Source organism: Eurosta solidaginis, chromosome X, assembly GCF_040869045.1.
Source record: "Eurosta solidaginis isolate ZX-2024a chromosome X, ASM4086904v1, whole genome shotgun sequence".
NCBI classification, from domain to species: Eukaryota; Metazoa; Arthropoda; class Insecta; order Diptera; family Tephritidae; genus Eurosta; species Eurosta solidaginis.
The window spans coordinates 213,993,096-214,002,966 of NC_090324.1; positions in this window are offsets into that span (position 1 = coordinate 213,993,096).

Consider the following 9,871-nt stretch of genomic DNA (forward strand, 5'->3'; position numbering starts at 1 on the left):
TATAAGCTAGTTTCAAACGAATTCCATGCACCTTATCCTCGCATGCAAAGGAGATATTCCATACTCATAATTTAGTTCGTCAATAATTGAATCATCAAGATTTTCAAAGTCTTTTTGAATCTTCTTACAGATTGGACATTTCAATGTAGTGATGTGTTTGTTAGTAAGCTTAAACTTTTCCATCGACCATTGTTAGAAGAAACTCGTGCTTATGGGGTGGGTTTTATCGAAGGCTGAGGTAGCGCAATCCAGGGTCAAGTAGAGGTCCCACAAACCCCCACTTAATAAGAAAACAGTTGTTATGTGTTAATGACGAATACACGCACAACACACGGCTTGACGGGTAGTGAAGGCAGCAGCTTTCCGTGCAAATATGGTGTGGGAGGGTGGCGAGCGGCGGCTAACAGGCGTAGCGGGCGGGATGGTACGGTGGTTCGGGGCAGGGGCGGGATCAGCGAGGCGGCCGGACGGCAGACAGTATGAGCGGACGGATTGGTACTGTGGTATAAGCGCAGTGGCAGGAGTAGCACGGCGGCTGGACGGCGGACTGTATTAGCGGACGGATGGATGTAGCGGTATGGACGCAGTGACGGCCCCAGCGAACTGGATGGACGGTGATAAGGTATCGGCGGCTAACGGTCGTCGTAGCAGCGGCGCAACGGCGGTAGAATAGCAGGCGGCCAACGGTCGTCGGAGCAGCGGCGCAACGGCGGTAGGATAGTAGGCAGCCAACGGTCGTCGGAGCAGCGGCGCAAAGGCGGTAGTATATCGACGGTAACAACAGGGCGACGGAGCGCGTACCAGTGGCGTGGCAAAGGCGAGGTGGCGGTGCAAACGTTCTACTTGGTTACCTTTTCGGGGGGTCCCCAGTAGCGGCGGTTGCGGGTGGCGGTTTCCCGTGATGACGCTGTCCCAGTGGTGGCGGGGGAGGGGGGGGGTTCCCGCGAGGAATGAATAAAAGAGTTGTGGTTAATGCCGTTCCGCCAGCTGGACACCACCGCCTCCATGCCCGCACAAATGCAGTGCTGGACGCGGAATTGTACCAGCAGGAATTCCGAAGGCCGATCAATGAGCTGAGGGGAAGTGCACCTTACGGCACAGCGGTAGCCCCTTTAGCTGCTGGACCGGACGACGGCCGGTCCGGGGCGTAGGGGAAAAGGTCCGTATGGTCATAAGGCGGCGAGCCCCCCCACCTAGCTGGGAGACGGGCGAGAAAACCATAAAGACGATGACCCGCTGTCCCCGCAAGTGAGTGTGACCCGTTCTCTGACAGCGCCCCTTTCCACTCCGTGGTGTGGTTGGCTCACTCGCGTCCAGTGCTGGCTCGCTAGCTGGACACCCCCGCCTCCATGCGTGCACGACGGCAGGGCTGGACGCGGAGTTGTACCAGCCGGATCTTTGTAGCTCGATCCGTGGGCTGAAGGGAGGTGCGCCTTGACGGCACAGCGGTAGCCCCTTTAGCCAACGGGTCACTCTACTGCAAGAGCCAGGACTGAGGGGAAGGGATCTATCGGCCGAACGGCGGCGAGCCCCCCCTTACTTGGCTGGGACACGGGAGAGGAAACCATAAAGGCGACGACCCGTTGTCCCGCAAGCAAGGGGTGACCAGTGCCGTGGCGGCACCCCTTTTCCCTCGTTCGCTGGACATCGCTCACCCCGTGGTTGCACACTAAGGTAAGGTGCCGGGGGCGGTGCACCAGCTCTGTCCTTGCCGGTTCGTAGGCTGCGAGGAGAAACTGGGGCCCGAAGGCACCACGCTACGCAGCTGCCGAACCGGGTCGGATGGAGCCTTAGCTTTGAGGAAGGGGCGGGGTAGCCCTAAGGCGACGGGCCCCCCTTACTTAGCTGGGACACGGGCGAGAAAACCATAAAGGCGACGACCCGTTGTCCCCGCAAGCAAGGGGTGACCAGTGCCAAGGCAGCATCCTTCAACTCAGGTAGTCAGGAGGAGTGACTGGGTTGCTTAATAAAGCAACCACTTCCTCTGACAAGCCTGCGAGGAATGAAGTGACAACAGCCAATTCATTCTCTTTTATACTGCTTCTGCTATGATGCGAGTGAGAAATGAACCGCTAATTGGGTACTTCAGTTTGCCATTTACTGTGAGTTGGCGTACCGTGTGCATATTATTGTTATCGCCAAATGCTATTCGCATGTAGCTGCTGATATCGGCTACCTGTTAATTTAATATGTATGCATACTCTCAGGCGTAGGTGAAAAAGCGTTAGAGTGGGGGTCTCAGGCATAGGAGAAAAAGGGTTACAGTGTGGGTCATACTATTGTAACGCTACGTTACAGTCCCCCTCCCACTTCGGTTGACGGAAAGCTGCTGTGAGAAAGAGGAGTATCACGCCAGGCCTGGCTTAGCGGTTGTGTGTGTGGCATTATGCCGGCTTTGCCGGTGTGTATGCGTGCATTTTTTTATTAACATTTTTTTTCCATAAGATATACAGAGTCATTCCACTTATATCTAACAAAATTAATTCCAAATTTCATTGTTCTTAAAACTAACAGAATATTTAATTTTAAAATAATGAAAAATTAATGAATACTATAAATAAGTTGCTATCCTTCTTCTTTTTCTTCCATCCTTGTCACATTGGCGTTGTTCTCAACTACCTCGTGTTGTGATTGCATTATGCCATTCGGTATTCGGTAAAATATGGGCCGGAAAAAAAATGTGGTACCCTTTGAATTTTGACTCGGTTGATTGGCCACTGGTACTGCTCCCTCCGTGAGAACCCGCTCTGACTTCGCTTTATATCGCCGAAGTTTATGTCTGCTGAAGATGCTTTTGTACCCTCTTTGCCGACTACATTTACTGCAAATGCCACTTGTGGAGTCTCCTAATACCACGTGCGATGGTCGCTGAGGAACGGTGATAACGCTTTTCCGCCGAACTGCTTCCCACTGTCGGTGGGGAAGGTTTTCGGACAACCAAGTCGGTATAAGACCTTTTCTTGTAGCGCTTTGAGCACGTTTGCCGTTTTTGCTTGGCGCGCCGGGATTAGCTCGACCCACGTGTAGAATTTGTAGATCGTAGCGAGCAGGTAAGTGCTTCTTTGTTTGGAACGTGGTAGTGGTGGCACGAAGTCGGCGGTTACTATTTCCCATGGCTGCGGATATTGTATGGTTGCCAATCATCTCACCGGGCTCTTCTCTATCGCCTTTTATTGCGTAAAAAAAAAAAAAATATGTCTGGTTCGGTGTATTGTAACGGGCGGCGGGAGAGCGCATTGCATATCGCGTTCGCCGCTCTTTTTCGGTAATCTTGATTGACGTTGTATGTTTGTATAGCCGGGTAACGGGGGTAGATGCGTTGCTTCAGCGGTCGGTTATGTTTACGGATGGTCGAATGTTCGGCTGCGGTAATTGGGCTACCGGTTTTGCTCAATCGCTTCTGGTGGTGCTCCGGTTTTTGACCATTGTTCACTTGATCCCGGCTAGTCATTGCACATTGTGTGTCTAGCTCGGCTGATCTCCTGGTCAAGGTGACTTCTAACGGCTGGACATCTGGCGTGAGGGTGATTCCCCTTTCCCGTAGAAATTCCATTCCTAAGGTCATCAGTTCTGCCAGATTCGGGAGGACGGACATCATTGTTTTAGTCGTTCGTCCCGGTATGTAATTCTTGCTGGGTACGAATTCGAGCTATAGACACACGTCTGGTCTGCCAATTGGACGCTCCGCCTGTGAAGATGTGTTTTAATGTTGTTTCTCTCCAGGTGTTTTCGTATTGACTCATCGACGTATGAGAGAATGGCGCCGGTGTCTACTAGCGCGCGCACGCTTATACCCTCGATGGTTATCGGTATGTAGAGACGGTCATCAACTTGTATTTCGGCAGCGGGATTGCAGGCTGGTGGTTCCATATACTTCTGTGGCCGCACAAATAATGCTTGGCGGCTTCCTCTCACATAATTTGAAGGCATCCTGGTTGTGTAGTTGTCGGTGGATTGGTTGGTCGAATGGCATAGGCAGTCCCAGGAGAGGATGTTGTCTTGTCCACGCTTGGAGCAGAACATTCTCCAGCAGCCCCTGCATTGGAAGCGGCGGTGTCCGCGTTCCTTACAGCGCCAGCAGCACTCCTTGCTATCGTACTCCGTTTGAAGATGATACAGGCTGTGGACCGTCACTTTGCCCTGTTTCCCTTCCTCGATTTTTAGCAGCTCATATTCTTCCGTTATTTCCAGGAGCTCATCGATCGTCTTAAATTCGCTGCGCTTGACGAAGAGGCGGTATTCGACGCGTAGGCCATCGTATATTCGTTCGATGTGGTTTTCCTTACACATTGTCGGGTGTTGGCGGATCAGTGTTTCTAATGCGAGGATGTAGTCTTTGGCTTTTTCACGGCCGTGTTGCTTGCGCTGTCGGATGACCTCTTCCAAATGTCGAAGATTAGGCTCGGGCAGAAAAAAAATTTTCCCCTCCGTTCGAAAATCGCTCCATTGGTTGATTTGTTGTTTACGGATGCGGTACCATTAGAGTGCTTTGCCATGTAGAAGTTCCGGCAGCGTTGAGAGGAGCCGATTGACGGGGATGCGGTAACATTCGGCAAGCTCCTCTATCCTCTCCAGAAATTCGTGCAGCGACTCTTCACCCGAAAAATGCAAATCCCAGCGGCGAACGGTATTCATTAGCTCACCGTCGCTCATTTCGCCTCGCTTAGTTGGTACACGTTCTCTCTAATGTGCATGCGGTTGGGGGCTATGAATCTGGATCGAAGGGCTCGGCTTTGTTGTTGGGTGAGATAGCATAACGGATTTCCCCTCTTCTTCATTCACTTCCCTTTCCAGCTCTTTTAGCAGGTCTTAACTTGATTTTCTCGCGCGTTTCGCTCGTACGTAAATGCTCAGTGCGCGGCGCAGCTCGGCTACGGTTTGGCCTCCCACGGAGATTCGGTGTTCCTTACACTCCTCTATCAGCCTCTCCCTTTTCAGCAAGTAGTTCCAAATGAGCGAGTCGGTGGTCAGCGTTTTACCTTCGAGGGCTGGTGTGTTTGTTGGTTCTGATGATGTGTTCGTTGAACCCGCCCCGGCAGTCTTGGTGGTTGTTGTATTTGGTTTTCCACGTTCGTCTTCGGAGGAGGGTCCCTGCTCGGGCGCCATTTATGAGGTGGGTTTTGTCGAAGGCTGAGGTAGCACTCAGTCAATCCAGAGTCAAGTAGAGGTCCCACAAACCCCACTAAATAAGAACACAGTTGTTATGTGTTAATGACGAATACACGCACACACACACCGCTTTACGGGTAGTGAAGGCAGCAGCTTTCCGTGCAAAGATGGTGGCGGGGGGGGGGGGGGGGGGGGGGTGGCGAGCGGCAGATAACAGGCGTAATAATAGCGGAGGGGTCGGTACGGTGGTTGAACGGCGGTGCAGTAGCGGGTGGGATGGTACGGTTGTCCGGCGGCAGCGACGGGATCAGCGCGGCGGCCGGACGGCGGACAGTATTAGCGGACGGATTGGTACAATGGTATGAGCGCAGTGGCAGGAGTAGCACGGCGGCTGGCCGGCGGAGAGTATTAGCGGACGGATGGATGAAGCGGTATGGACGCAGTGACGGCACCAGCGAACTGGATGGACGGTGATAAGAGAGCGGCGGCTAACGGTCGTCGTAGCAGCGGCGCAACGGCGGTAGAATAGCAGGCGGCGAACGGTCGTTGGTGCAGCGGCGCAACGGCGGTAGGAAAGCGGGCGGCCAACCGTCGTCGGAGCAGCGGCGCAACGGCGGTAGGATAGCGACGGCAACACCAGGGCGACGGAGCGCGTACCAGTGCCGTGGCCAAGGCGAAGTGGCGGTGCAATCGTTCTACTTGGTTACCTTTTCGGGGGTTACAAGTAGCGGCGGTTGCGGGTGGCGGCTTCCCGTGATGACGCTGTCCAAGTGGCGGCGGCGGGGGGAACTGCGAGGAATGAATAAAAGAGTTATGGTTAATGCCGGTCCGTCAGCTGGACACCACCGCCTCCATGCACGCACGAATACAGGGCTTGACGCGGAGTTGTACCAGCAGGAATTCCGAAGGCCGATCCATTGGCTGAGGGGAAATGCACCTTACGGCACAGCGGTAGCCCCTTTAGCTGCTGGACCGGTCGACGGCCGGGACGGGGCGGAGGGGAAAAGGGCCGGATGGTCATAAGGCGGCGAGTCCCCCCCCCCCACCTAGCTGGGACACGGGCGAGAAAGCCATAAAGGCGACGACCCGTTGTCCCCGCAAGTGAGGGTGACCTGTTCCCTTACAGCGCCCCTTTCCATTCCGTGGTGTGGTTGGATCACTCGCCTCCAGTACTGGCTCGCTAGCTGGACACCCCCGCCTCCATGCTTGCACGACGGCAGGGCTGGACGCGGAGTTGTACCAGCCGGGTCTTTGTAGGTCGATCCGTGGGCTGAGGGGAGGTGCGCCTTGACGGCACAGCGGTTGCCCCTTTAGCCGACGGGTCGCTCTACTGCCTGAGCCAGGACTGAGGGATCTATCGGCCGAACGGCGGCGAGCCCCCCTTAATTGGCTAGGACACGGGCGAGAAAACCATAAAGGCGACGACCCGTTGTCCCGCAAGCAAGGGGTGACCAGTGCCGTGGCGGCACCCCCTTTCCCTCTGGAGGTTGGATTGGCTCATTCGCTGGACATCGCTCACCCCGTGGTTACACACTAAGGTAAGGTGCCGGAGGGTGGTGCACCAGCTCTGTCCTTGCCGGTTCGTAGGCTGCGAGGAGAAACTGGGGCCCGAAGGCACCACGCTACGTAGCTGCCGAACCGGGTCGGCTGGAGCCTTAGCTGAGAGGAAGGGGCGGGGTAGCCCTAAGGCGACGCCCCCCCCTTACTTAGCTGGGAGACGGGCGAGAAAACCATAAAGGCGACGACCCGTTGTCCCCGCAAGCAAGGGGTGACCAGTGCCAAGGCAGCATCCCTTCAACTCAGCTAGTCAGGAGAAGTGACTGGGTTGCTTAATAAAGCAACTACTTCCTCTGACAAACCTGCGAGGAATGAAGGACAACAGCCAATTCATTCTCTTTTATACTGCTTCTGTTATGATGCGTGTGAGAAATGAACCGCTAATTGGGTACTTCAGTTTGCCATTTACTGTGAGTTGGCGTACCGTGTGCATATTATTGTTATCGCCAAATGCTATTCGCATGCATTGGTATGTAGCTTCTGATGTTGGCTACCTGTTAATGTACTATGTATGTATACTCTCAGGCGTAGGTGAAAAACGGTTAGAGTGGGGTTCTCAGGCGTAGGAGAAAAAGGGTTACAGTGGGGTCATAATATTGTAATAACATTCCCGTCATTGATTTCAACTATTGTTGGTTCTAATTTTTCGATTTGATTTTTTATATCACTCACGGTAGCTTTTATGAGAGACCTTTTCTCATATTTAAATAATATCGGCCATCACAATTTAACTGAAGACGGCGTGGATTTTTCCAATATTCTGAAGCTTCATCTTTTAAACAGAGGGGAACAATAGAAGCCATAAACAAATTACCATCTGTAATCGTTCCATCGTCTACATTTATTCTTTGTTTATATGTGCCATGTTTATGTTAGCCTTTTTGGAAGTGATTTCAACTTTTCTTCAGAAAAACTTTGCAAGAGTCGCACAGACGTATGATCCATTAAGGTTTGTAGCTCAACTTCAGCTGATGCTTCTGTTATTTTGGCTCTTGGGGGAACTGCTTCTTTCTTGGCTTGAGTGATTTCTTTGTATTCAGGGAAAGATCGGCATTATTTTGCAATAATGACTCACGCAATATATTTTATTTAGCCCATTTGGGGGTGTGGGTTTGCTGTTTTTGACCCTTCACAGTCGTACTGGACTTGCTAATGCAACTGCTCCTATGATATGAGACTTGGTGTTTTCTTCGTCGTTTTTATATTTAATAGCCAATCTTCTGAAACATGAGTCGTGGCGATAGTTCTAGTAAAATCTGACAGCTTCTTTTTCCTTGTGTAGGTCGAACATTCTTCTACAGGTTTTGTTGGTCTTCCTCTAGTCCGATTGGTAGATGTGTTAGGCATATATTCGTCCAAAAAACTTTTATAAGCTAGCCAGCTTTCATACTTACTTATAAACTTGGAAGTACAACGACCGACTGCTTGCCATTTTCTTTGTATTGGAATGTAGAGTAAGCCAATTTTTTTTTTTCAAGTCTTCGTCTTCTTTATTTCATGTTTCATTTGGTAATTCCGTCATAATAGCCTCAATGAACTCCGCTTTTGCCTTTGAAGCTTTGAACACCTCAAACAGTTTGGAGTTTTCTAGAGACATATTAAAATTTGCCATCGAGTATATCTTACTAAAAAATATGTGAGCTATAGTTATGTTTATTTAAATAAACAGAATACTTTATTCTATACACTCCAACAAAAACGACTGATTTTAGACGTTGTATTAAACATTGCTTTATATACACAAATTATGGAAATGAGTACCAGGTATATTATGCAGCTTGCAACCGAAAAATTTGGTTTTATTAACAAATTCCAACAACAAAAGTGACCGTACTAAATTCGCCTCCTTCTTACCTAAATCTGCTCAGGCGCGTATTTATACCCAAGGTTGCTTCACTTTATTTGTTGTAAAAAGTGAAATCGCAGCTAGACGCAGGTAGACCTTATGAATTCAGTTAACTGAATATTTATCAAATACCTACTGTAAATTTCACGGAGACCTTTTGTGTCCTTTTTTTTTATTTTCCATCCTAAAAATAGGCTTATCGAAAAATAGGTAGATCTGACAACTTTTATAAAAAAACACATTTTTTGGTTTGCTTCAACCTTGAATTAAATATCCTTTCGTTACAATACAAGAAAGCAGAAGCGGGCCGTTTTGTTTAGAGACAAAACAATTTTTAATACAACAAAAAATAACAAAAACACAAATTTTTCTATGTGTTAAAAATTAATCAATTTTGAGCGCTTCTACCTCCTAAAATATAATTTTCTGTTTAATTAGGGTTATATATTCGTAATCCCTGGAAAATTCTATATCAAATACATGTATTAGATTTATCGAATGCTTTCATGAAATTTTTTATTTTTGCCAGGCTTTTCAATGCAATGTATTGATGTCGACGTGATATCGATAAAAATACGATCCCTATATTTTTGACAGTTGTTTATTTAAAATTTGTATTGAGTTAATTTTTTGTTTAGTGGAGAATATGTGGATCTAAATATTTGCTGAAATTTATTAGTGCATTCCGGGCAAAATGCACACAAGGAATTTGTTTGAATATTGTAGATGATTGCATTTCTCTTTAGTACACCATTAGCTCCTCTACCTCCCATAGCATGGAAATCTTAATCGAATTCGGTAGGGGTATCAAAATACCCGTATTGACCTCGGTATTAATAATCCAAAGGCGGAAATAAAATATTCTTGAATATTCACCATACACCTTTTAATGAACCACTTGAAAGCTAGCAACTGTTTAATTTTGCAAATATTTCCTAACGCAAGTAAAATTTATATTTTCTGACTTCGGGTTATCAAAATAGAGGTCATATATGTGTCTTTTGATACCTCTCCTGAGTTGTTTGGACGTGTTTTAGCAGTCGACCGCTGCCCTAGAACATTACCACAATTCTATTAAACTGAATTTTGCTGGTTATTTTGCCTATTTTGTGAAATTGATAAAAAATTTATAAATAAAGAGCATAAAAAAGCTTATTTTTTGCTTTTATTATAGCTGAATTCTGTATTGCCGCCCTTGTCGTCACCAAAAACTAGGTCGACAAATTTTGTGTCGCGTCACGTCAACTCAACTTCAACATTGTTTTAGCCAATACCAAAAAAGCGTCAACACCCTTCAATAGTTATCGACGTTGACAACGCCGATACCAATTCATGAGCATCGAAACTAATTTTCTTACT